The sequence below is a fragment of the Capra hircus genome, chromosome 2 (assembly GCF_001704415.2).
Source record: "Capra hircus breed San Clemente chromosome 2, ASM170441v1, whole genome shotgun sequence".
Lineage (NCBI taxonomy): Eukaryota > Metazoa > Chordata > Mammalia > Artiodactyla > Bovidae > Capra > Capra hircus.
Genome location: NC_030809.1, coordinates 26333121 through 26345360, shown reverse-complemented (window position 1 = coordinate 26345360; position 12240 = coordinate 26333121).

Below are 12240 nucleotides of genomic sequence, written 5' to 3'. Positions count from 1 at the left end.
AGTCAGACGACTGAGCAACTTCACTCACTCACTCACTCTATACAAAATAGATAAACAGCAAGTTCCTACTATATAGCGCAGGGAACTGTATTCATCATCCTGTGGTAAACCATAATGCAAAAGGATCCAAAAAAGAATATATGAATACACGCATATATATATCCTGGACTTCCCAGGTGGCTCCATGGTAAAGAATCCGCCTGCCAATTCAGGAGATGCAGGAGACACTGGTTCAATCCCTGGACTGGGAAGATTCCCTGGAGTAGGAAATGGAAACCCACTTCGGTATATTTGCCTGGAAAATTCCTAACAGCTTGTCTGGTAGGGATTCAGTAGTTTTTTGGCTTCTTTGTGCAATAGAAAGAAATCCCTTCGGCACTGATTTCTTTTGTAAAAATTGTTCTTAAATTTTAAAGAAAGAATATTTGATATTCTTTTCAGTCTATCTTCCTACCTCTTTATTAAAATTGAATTTATAATTAAATCACAGTAAAATTGTCTTTTTTAGATGCACCGTTCTGTGAATTTTAACACATGTGTAGATTTATGTAAATGTGACAACAATCAGGATACAAAACAGCTCTTGCACACCCAAAAATTCCCACACGCTGTTTCTTTAAAATCAGCTCTTCCTCCACCTCTACTCCCTGGCAACCTCTGATCTGTTCTCTGTCACTACACTTTTAACCTTTTGAGACTTTCATATGAAAAGAATCATGCAGCATATAGTCTTTTGAAACTGCTGTCTTATTTCACTCAGTATAGTGACTTTGAGATTCAGCCAAGGTGTTCTATGTGTCAGTAGTCCATTCCTTTTTATTGCTGACTAGTTTCCCAATATATTGATACATCATAGATTGTTTACTCATGCATTGCAAGATAGTTGGAATTAGTCCATCATTTGGTGATGATGCATAGAACTGCTGTATACACTCATGTTCAGCTCAGTCCAGTTCAGTCGCTCAGTCATGTCCAACTTTTTGCGACCCCATGAACCGCAGCACGCCAGGCCTCCCTGTCCATCACCAACTCCCAGAGTCCACCCAAACCCATGTCCATTGAGTCGGTGATGCCAACCAACCATCTCATCCTCTGTTGTCCCCTTCTCCTCCTGCCTTCAATCTTTCCCAGCATGTACAGGATTCTATATGAATATTAAGTTTTCATTTCACTTGGGTAAATTCCTAAGAATGGGATGGACTCTGAATTATATGAGAAGTGTATGTTCAACTGAAAAACTGTTTTCAAAATGGTCGTACTATTTCACATCCCCAACAGGCATCCATGTGTGAGCATTCCAGGTGCTCTATAGCCTCACTGCATCTGCTATTTAGGTATTTATTTTTAGTCATTTGAATTGGTATGTAGTAGTGGCTCATTATCTTTCTTTCAAAAAATTTAATTTTCTCTTTCTAAGGTTTCATTTTATACTACTGAAAACCACATCTTCTAACTCCCTAAATTCCTGGACAGAGGAACCTGCCAAACTACAGTCCATAGGGTCACAAAAAGTTGGACACGACTTAGAGACTGAACACGCACACACGCACATATATAACTGAATCATGTTACTGTACACATGAAAGTGAAACAACTATGTGCTGTCTGACAACAACTTAATCTCAATTTAAACAAAAAAAGAATATAATTGGAACCAAATAGAGCTAATATCACTGCCCTGGAGACCTCATGATGAAACTATCTCATAATTAGACAATAAATACAGGCTAAGTTTTGTGGAGCATGAGATAGGATCAGATCGCAGAGTGAATCTGCCTTAGGCAAGACGTTTAGAGAAGGCCTTGCAGAGGAGGTAACACCTCTCCTGAGTCAGGCAAGAACTTGGCACATTTTGGGACCCTGAGGGGAAGTGGAAGAGGAGGGAAGAAGAGGAAAGGGACAGAGGGCAAAAGACTGCCTCAAGTAAGGCTCCAGCGGTGGATAATAGCCACTGAGGGCCTTGGGTTCCATTCATTCAAATAAATATTTCTGTGTGCCTACTATGTGCTCTTCCAGATTCCCAAGGTCTGAATTTAATGGAAGAGTAATGAAAAGCCACTGAAGAGTTTCATGCGGAAGAAACATGATCTAATTACACTTGAAAATATCATTTTGATTGCCCAGTGGAAAATCAGTAGGCAAGCAGAAAAGGAATGTAAGGGAGCAGTTAAGAAGCTCCTGCTGTAATTCAGGAAAGAGTGCAAGGTGGCCTGGACTGGGGCCATCTTGACAGAACTGCAAAGAAGTGGCTGATTGGTAACATATTTGGAGATGAGCAGTCTATGGGGTCACACAGAGTCGGACACGACTGAAGTGACTTAGCAGCAGCAGCAGCAGCAGCAGCAGATATGACTTGGCGATACTGAATGTGGAGAGAAAGAAAAGTATGAAGAATAATTCTACTCTGAGCCTAAGACCCCTGGATGAATAAAGACTGGGAGAGGGCCAGGTTTGGGAAGAAAATTAAAAGTGCTGTTTGGATATATAAATTTTCAGATATTTGTCAGATAATGAAGGAGATAGCTCAAGTGGACATATCTGTGTATGGCTGTGAAGCCCAGCAACTTGATGGACATAATTAGGAGTAGTTTGAATACATATGATATGTAAGGACAAGAATAAATGTAACTATATGGAAAACACGTAGAAAGAGAAAAGGACAACATGTAAAAATATTTATTTCTCCATTCCCTCATTGACCCTAAGAACCATTTAAAAAATAATGTTTGATCTTTGGCAAAAAGAAGGCATCTCATTATTAGCAGTTTGATTTTTTTTAATTACCTGCCTGTTAAGGTCTTCTCCCATATTTCTTTTAGGAGAGTCATATATTTGATTCATTAATATGCTTTTTATATTGAGGATATATACTTTTATTACTTATGTTGCAAATCTGTTTGTCATTTGTCTTTTAAAATCCTTTTAAAACTGAGTTTGTTTCTGCTGTTTTTTCAATCATATTTTTTTTAATAGAGAAATTTAGGCTGTTTCTTCTGCCTTTGGTACACTGTTTAGCTCATTATTAATGTTTTAGAATAAAAATATAAAAACATAGAAGATTAGACCAACATTGTTTATAATATTTTAAAAAAACTAGGATACCTAAGAGTACATAAAAAATTGATTTTCTAAATATGTCACTTTACATAATAAAATGCTTTTCAGATTTTAAAAATAATGTCTGCCTCTATTTGCCATTTACCCTACTAAATACTTTGTGGGAAAAAAAGAATATAAAACATCATTGTAGGATGATTCCCTTTTTGGAAAATTTTTTTGTATTAACCATTTTTATCTATAGCTATTTCTATACTTCTCTGGTGGCTGAAACAGCAAAGCGTCTGTCTACAATGTGGGAGACCTGGGTTTGAGCCCTGGGTTGGGAAGAACCCCTGGAAAAGGAAACGGCAATCCACTCCAGTACTATTGCCTGGAAAATCCCATGGACAGAGGAGCCTGGTAGGCTACAGTCTATGGGGTCGCAAAGAGTCGGACACTGAGCGACTTCGCTTTTTCAAAGAATCTGCTTACAATGTAGGAGACACAGGAGACGTGGGTTCCATCCTTGGGTCAGGAAGATTCCCCTAGAGAAGGAAAAGGCAATGCACTCCAGTATTCTAGCCTGGAAAATTCCATGGACAGAGGAGCCTGGTGGGTTAGAGTCCATGGGGTAGGTAGCAAAGAGTCAGAGATGACTGAGCAAACTCACATTTCTTTAAAAATAAAGTAATATTTTATTTCCCAATAAATATTTTATTCCCAATAAATATTTTATTTCCCAATAGTTCTTGAGCTTATATGTTCTCCTTATGTGTCATGTATTAAAAAATTAACTCAAATTTTAAACACATTAATAAGAGATCATTTATGATTTTAAAAACTTTACTACTAATAATGACTAGCCTTTCTTTAGCACATAATACATGCTAGAATTTGGCACACACATACATCAGTTTAGAAGGATAGAGAACTAGCAACAAATATATGAGTGAACACGGAATGAAGTTATCACTGCCTTTCACCTAATTGGCAAGTCAGACATTTTGCTGTTGACTGTCTTTCACAAAACTCTTCCAGCTCTTTTCCTGGAGGCCATCAGGCTGGGAGCTTTTCCTCTCTTTCATGGCCAGGGGCAAACATTTCAAATAATCCCGTATTGACCTTGACAGCCTCCTACCCACCTTTTTTCTCTGCTCCAGACATCTCTAAGTACCCAGAACCAGCAAACTATCCCCAGCCTCAGATTTTATTACCTACAGAGACCTCTTCTACCCTCCCTCCAGACAGAGTTCTCTCTGACAAATTCCCTCCCTACCCTACAGGGGTCTTAGTTCTTTAGGACAACTGCCTTTATCTAGGAATCATACAGAAGGCAATGTGAATCAATTAATTTATTCTGAAGTATTAATAGCTGACAGGCTTTTGATCTTCCAGGAGCTATTTGCATTGAAAATAAAATTAAGATGTAAAGGAGGAGGGAACCCTATAACAAAAATGGCTCTTACTGGTGGAACGCCAATTAGAGCGAAGAAATCCAGGCAGATGTCTGTGGACTGTTCTGTCTTGGCTAAGGGTCTAGCTGGAGGAGAGGACAAGAAAGTGAGCATGCTGGGGGTGGCAGGGGCGGGGTGGGGTGAGGACAATTTCGGGGGGAGGAAGGGAGGGCCACTTTCTTTATGATGCTGTTGATTTTTGCGATGTCTTCCTTGTCAACCTATATATCCTCAAATCTCCACATCTGGTCTTGCCATATTTTGGCGTTTCTTTGTAGACCTTTTTTCCCACTTCCATGGCAGCGAGATCTCTGGCAACAGAAAGAGACCCAAGAAGGGAAGTGGGATCCTTGTGCCTTTCTACACTCGCCACAGGGAAGGTCAAGGAGACACACAGTGCAAGGAAGCCCCAAACCATTTCGCGGATTTGTGCTCTGCTACATCCAACCTCACATTTCCTGTCTCCAAAGAGTCTCACCATATCCTAAGCTGGCCAGGCCTTGAGAAAACTGAGAAACCACACTGTCTTGGTCCAAAGAAATGGAGACATAAGGTTGACATTTTTTTCTTCCATTAACATTCAAGTATTTTAATGAACACCAGATTTTACTATTTGTTCCTAGGGGAGGATACTTGAGTTTTCTGCGGCTTGCTTTATTTTTAATATTTAAAAATCTTTTCCCTCAATGAGGCATAACCATAATTGCATTTGTAAGAAGTAGGTTGTATTTGGTTAGTGGAACTGTTTTATAAATGTGGTGACAAAAATTAACTTCATGTTCCTTTTGTAAAATACTTTTCTCTTTTTTTCCTTTAATTTGTCAAGACCTGAACCTTTTTAAGACAACGCAGATGTGGTAATGTGTGATTACCAATGCATAATAACTTATAAGAACCCATCTAAGCAGGTATATATAAAGGAAAACTCATGTGCAATAGAAAGGGTATTCAAATTGCTCCATCTAACCACAAAGAAAAGGAAATCATTCCCAAAATATAAAGTGGTTTAAAGACAGGGAATTGAAAACTAAATTTGAAGCTGACATCTTGACAGTCTCATGACCTAGTTTCAGGCACAAATCTATACAAGAGTGACAAATGAGGGAAAAGGAGAGGCAGATGGAAGGAGCCAGAAAAAAAAAAAAAGAAGAAGAAGAGAAAAGGTGATGCTATAGAGAGAGAAGGAAAAGCATCAAAAAAAAAGAATAAAATACAATATTTTAGATCAACTATACTTCAGTTGGGCTTTGCTGGTGGCACAGACCATAAAGAATCTGCCTGCAGTTCGGGAGACCCTGGGTTCCATTCCTGGGTCAGGAGGGTCCCTTGGAGAAGAGAATGACTACCCACTCCAGTATTCTTATCTGGAGAATTTCATGGACAGAGGAGCCTGGCAGGCTACAGTCCATGGGGTCACAGAAAGTCAGATATAACTGATCTTCTAAGCATAGACAATCAGATACAACTGAGCTACTAAGCATCATACTTCAATTAAAAAAAAATGAGATACTATAACACAATATAGCAGACAGATTGCCTTTAAGCAGTTCTTTGGTAGGTGATCAAAACATGAAATAAATGTTACACGTTTCAGTTCAGTTCAGTTCAGTTCAGTTGCTCAATTGTGGCCTACTCTTTGCGACCTTATGAACTGCAGCACACCAGGCCTCCCTGTCTATCACCAACTCCTGGAGTTCACTCAGATTCACGTCCATCGAGTCAGTGATGCCATTCAGCCATCTCATCCTCTGTCGTCCGCTTCTCCTCCTGCCCCCAATCCCTCCCAGCATCAGAGTCTTTTCCAATGAGTCAACTCTTCGCATGAGGTGGCCAAAGTACTGGAGCTTCAGCTTTAGCATCATTCCTTCCAAAGAAATCCGAGGGCTGATCTCCTTCAGAATGGACTGGTTGGATCTCCTTGCAGTCCAGGGGACTCTCAAGAGTCCTCTCCAACACCACAGTTCAAAAGCATCAATTCTTCCATGCTCAGCCTTCTTCACAGTCCAACTCTCACATCCATACACGTTTAAATATTTATTATTTTTATTGTTATATTTATGAATATAAATTTTCATTTTTCAGTACACTGGTGTCCAATTCTCTGCCTACCAAAACAACAATCCAGTGAAAACTGCAGGAGGTGAGATAAGTTTTAGGCTATTTCTTCCAACTTCTTAACACCAAGTACCCCAAATATATGGAGAGATTTTAATGATATATGATATGTGATATCACAACGAAGGAGGTGAACTTCCCAGGACCCTGATTCAGAGTTTATGGTTGCTGCATCTTAAATCTGTGCTTTGCTTTTGACAAGTAGATTGCTTCCAATGTTCTTTTTTATTTTGTTCACTCTCAATTCCTTTGGGTTAGAATACAACATTGGACCACAAAATAATCAGAGAGAAGAAAAAGACTACAGCATTGCTTGGGGTTTGTAGCAGTCTGTATCTCAGCTTTCAGACCAACCCCACATGCCCACTACTTTTAAGTACATAAAGGTTTATTGGAAAATTACTACTGTTAGTCCCGTTTTCTGTGCATCTATGAACCTCCTACTCAGTATCTCTATCCTGAATTGAAGTGAAAGTCGTTCAGTTGTCTCCAGCTGTTTGCATCCCCATGGATTGTAGCCTGCCAGGCTCATTTGTCCATGAAATTTTCCAGGCAAGCATACTAGAGTGGGTAGCTGTTCACTTCTCCAGGGGATCTTTGGCATAAAACAATTCGATAATTGAAACCTGAAGAATGTTCTTTCAGGTGGGTGTTTTTAAAACATTTAGATGTTTGTTAATAGAAGAATCTTAAGAGTTGCTTGGCCTGCAGGCAGATCCAACTAGTCAATCCTAAAGGAAATCAGTCCTGAATATTCATTGGAAGGACTGATGCTGAAGCTGAAACTCCAATACTTTGGCCACCTGATGTGAGGAACTGACTCACTGGAAAAGACCCTGATGCTGGGAAAGATTGAAGGCAAGAGAAGAAGGGGGCAACAAAGGATGAGATGGTTAGGTGGCATCACCAATGTGTTGGACATGAGTTAGAGTAGGCTCTGGGAGTTGGTGATGGACAGGGAAGCCTGCCACAAAGAGGCAGACACGACTGAGCAACTAAACTGAACTAAATGGATATATAACTGTATCAAGTTTCAATTTAAGATACTCCTTTTGGTGGGAATATTGCTAAAAGCAATGTTCCAAGATGGTCAAATTTAGCTATGAACTGATCCCCTGCGGACATAGATTTATAGTAAATTAAAGGATTGATTGAAAAAAATCAGGTATATGTTATAGAATTAATTATATGCAGTTTTCTAGCAAACATGCATGTGTATAAAGAGTTGCTAATAATACATAGATACATCTGCAGTGTACTCTTGCTGTTTACTGCTATAATTTCTCACTAACAAGTTCTTAGGTCCCACCCTGGATTGTTAGGGAACATGATAGTAAGCAGTATTTTTAGAATGGTTCTGAGACCAAATTTAACTCTAGGTTTTCATAACTGTAAAGTAATAAAGGGACTTATGTAATTTTTTGCCTCTACTACTTAGAGTTCAACAGCATTTTTATTTCACTAATGCTTGAATGGAGAATCTATGGGGCTCAAACATGCTTCCCTGGCGGCTCAGTAGTAAAGAATCTGACTGCAATGCAGAGGACTGTCTGCAATGCAAGAGATGTGGGTTTGATCCCTGTGTTAGGAAGATCCCCTGTAGTAGGAAATGGCAACCCACTCCAGTTTCTGGCCTGCAAAATCCCATGGACAGAAGAGGTGGGCAAGCTATAGTCCATAGGGTTGCAAGAGCTGGACATTTAGCGACTAAACCACCACCACTGCCTAGAGTGCACCAGTATTTTTACTTCACTCATGCTTGAATGGAGAAGCTATGGTGTTCATACCTGGTGGTCAAAGAACTCAATAACAGCTCCTACCTTAAAGAATCCACTGGAGCTTAAGACTTGCATTTTGATGAGAGTAGAATTGGTTGGATCCCTCCCCCAAGAATCTGCTTGCCTCTAATTAACAAAGATGCAAAGGTCTCAGAGAGTCGGACAAGACTGGGCAACTGAACAACAGCAAAGGCGTTCCCCTGGGGGGAACCAAGACTGCATTCTGTTCTTAATAGAGAGTCAAACATGAATTCCTGATTCTTAGAATAAGCCTAACTGAGGCTAGATTACAAGAAAGACAAGAAAACTACTGTAGGTGACCTCACCACAAGTTCATACATCAGCCAGATAATATTAGGCCTAAGGGTCGCAGAAGAGAGAAAAAGGATGTCCCTAGTAGGGTGTGCAGGTAGTCCTGGAGCCAGCCTGGGAAGTTATCCAGTAGTGCATGCATCATAGTTATGGAGGAGGATGTATAGGCAGCTATCCTCTTGTAAACAGTAGAGGTGGGTCTCCCAGACATCAGTCATGATACCACAGCAGCAACAAGATGACAGAAGGAAAGTCTTGCCTGAATGAGGCAAGTTCACAACATCATCCAAAGTTTGGGCTGAAGGCAATTGGCACTGGGTATTACAGCTTGTGAGCAGCAATGCCCCAGATTGATGTGCGGACTTTATAAGCAAATCTGGGAAACCAAAGATATTTTAAGGGGATGGAAGACTTAAACAGACTGTATCTCCTGACATCAATCAGATGAGGTTTTGGAACTAATGAAAACTGGGGCTTAATCCACTCTTTACCCTAAATAGACAAGGATGGGTAAACTGGTTCCATCCATATTGTTTTTTGTTTTTTCCTGTTGGCAGAGATCCACTCAACAAAGGAAACCCTAAAGACTTTTAATTCCTGAGTGACAGCTTTAAATGCCCAAAATTCCTTTCATTAATAGTCTCCAATTTATGCTTCTTAGATGGAAGGGTTGTTATTTTAAAAAGATATGCTATGATTTAAGGTGAAAAAAAAATGTATGTCTTCCAGGTTAAGTGTTATGTAGCACACTGTTATTACTCAAATGCCCATTATTCTGTTATGCTTTTTATACTTTTTTTTAGCAGGGGAGGGGTAGCAGGGACCTTTGATGTTTCAGGTTTGTGAACACAGCATGTGGATTTCAGCTCTAGCACTAACACATTCAGGCTTTGATAAGTAGCATCTCAATGTATCAGTCCAATGCTTAATTTCAAATTCCATTTAATGTCCTCTCAAGGTGTTTCAAAATGAGTGAACTGAGATTTCATTTATATGTAATTTGAACATTTTAAATCATTAAGATAAAATCTGTCATAACAAAAATGAACAACTGGTTAAGATAAATGCCTTGTCTGGGACTCAGTACACTTTTTCTGAAAAGAGCCAGTAAGTAAATATTTGAGGCTTTGTGTGTTATATAGTCTCTCTCACAACTACCCAGATCTACCATTGGAACATGAAATAAACAATGGTAATATACAAATAAATGGGTGTGACTGTGTTCCAATAAAACTTTATTTACGAAAATATGCAGTCAGCCTACAAGTCAGTTTGCTGACTCCTGTTCTAGCCCTCATATTCTGCCACAGATACTTTTGTTTTGCTTGCTGTGTTGTGTTTTATAACAACTTTAGACTTGCATAAAGACAATAGATTTCAGAAGACAGAAGTACAGCCATTATTAGAACTGTGAAATGCCAAGTTCTGTTCAAAAGCATCTGATTGTTAAATGAACAGAAAATTAAGTTAGTTTAGTAATCAAACACTCCCCCATGTTAAGAAAAAAAATCACAAAGGAGAAACATAGACCATGGTAAACTCTTGGTATGGAGAACTTACAATAAGGATCTGATAAATTTATAGCCTAATAATAAAATCACAGCCATGCACACAGTGAAAAGGATGATGCTGTACAAAAATCATAAAGGAACTACCTCGTTATGTGAATTGATGAATATTTGAAATGTGTGTGTGTTAGTCGCTCAGTCGTGTCCAAACCTTTGTGACCCCATGGACTGTAGCCCACCAGGCTTCTCTGTGCATGGAATTCTCCAGGCAAGAATACTGGAGTGCAAGAATACTGGAGTGGATTGCCATTCCCTTCTCCAGAGGAACTTCCCAACCCAGGAATCGAACCCTGGTCTCCTGCATTGGCAGGCAGACTCTTTACCATTTGAGCTACAGGGAAGTCTACTTAAAGTCACAACGAGCCCAGTAAGCAACAAAGCTGTATCTCTTGACTTCTGATTAAGCCCATAAATTCTTGGGAATAATAGGTATAAATAGCAAAAGCCAAAGAGTGAAGCCAAAAAAAAAAAAAAAAAAAAAAAAGGAACCCTCTTACTTTGCTCTGGTCTCTTTCCATGGTAAGCACTCTCAAATTCAGGAAAAGGTCGGAAGAGAAACTTGTCTGTCAAAGAAGCCAATGGTTTTTCATTAGCAAATGTCATTTCCAAAGATAATATGTTGATTTAAACTTTCAACTTTCTTCAGGTTATATTTTTTTTACAGGTCTACATTTGAGTCAAGGCTCTCCTTCGAGCAGTGAATACGCAAATGGGGAGGGAGATGTGGCTGTTCTGTGGTTTCTATCATAATATAAACATAAATTCCTCTTGCAATTCTGCACTTTGTAGATCAGAAAAGTAGTTTTATTCCAAGTTGAAAAATAAAATGATGAATTCCTAGGAATTCAGTAGTTTCTTTGACTTCTTTGTGCAATAGAAAGAAATCCCCTTGGCACCACATTCTTTTGTAAAAATTGTTCTTAAATTTTAAAGAAAGAATGCTTGATATTCTCTTCTGTCCATCTTCCTACTTCTTTATTAAAATTGAGTTTATAATTAACATACAGTAAAATTCTTTTTCAGATGCACAGTTTTATGAATTTTAACACATTCATAGATTCCTTTAAAAACATGACATTTAAACACTCCATTTAAAACATGACAATAATCAGGATACAAAACAGCTTTTGCACATCCAAAAATTCCCACATGCTGTTTCTTTAATTTCAACCCTTCCTCCACCTCTACTCCCTGGCAACCTCTGATCTGTTCTCTGTCACTACACTTTTAACCTTTTGAGATTTTCATGTAAAAAGAATCATGCAATATATAGTTTCCTGAAACTGCTGTCTTATTTCACCCAGTATAGTGACTTTGAGATCCAGCCAAGCTGTTCCATGTGTCAGTAGTCCATTCCTTTTTATTGCTGAGTAGTTTCCCATTATATTGATGAATCATAGATTGTTTACTCATGCACTGCAAGATAGTTGGAATTTGTCCATCATTTGGTGATGATGCATAGAATTGTTGTAAACGTTCATGCACAGGATTCTATATGAATATCAAGTTTTCATTTCACTTGGGTAAATTCCTAAGAATGGTATTCTGAGTTATATGAGAAGTGTATCTTCAACTGAAAATCTGTTTCTAAAATGGTCATACTATTTCACATCCCCAACAGCCATGTATGAGCATTCCAATTGCTCCACAGCCTCACCAGCATTTGCTACTGTAAGCAATTGTTTTCAGTCATTCAAATTGGAATGTAGTAGTTTTCCCATGGATGCAGGAGCCTGGTGGGCTGCAGTCCATGGGGTCGCAAAGAGTCGGACACGACTGAGTGACTTCACTTACACTTTTCACTTTCATGCACTGGAGAAGGAAATGGCAACCCACTCCAGTATTCTTGTCTGGAGAATCTCAGCGACTGCGGAGCCTGTTGGGCTGCCGTCTATGGCATCGCACAGAGTCAGACACGACTGAAGCGACTTAGCAGCAGCAGCAGCGGCAGCAGTGGCTCATTATCTTTCTTTC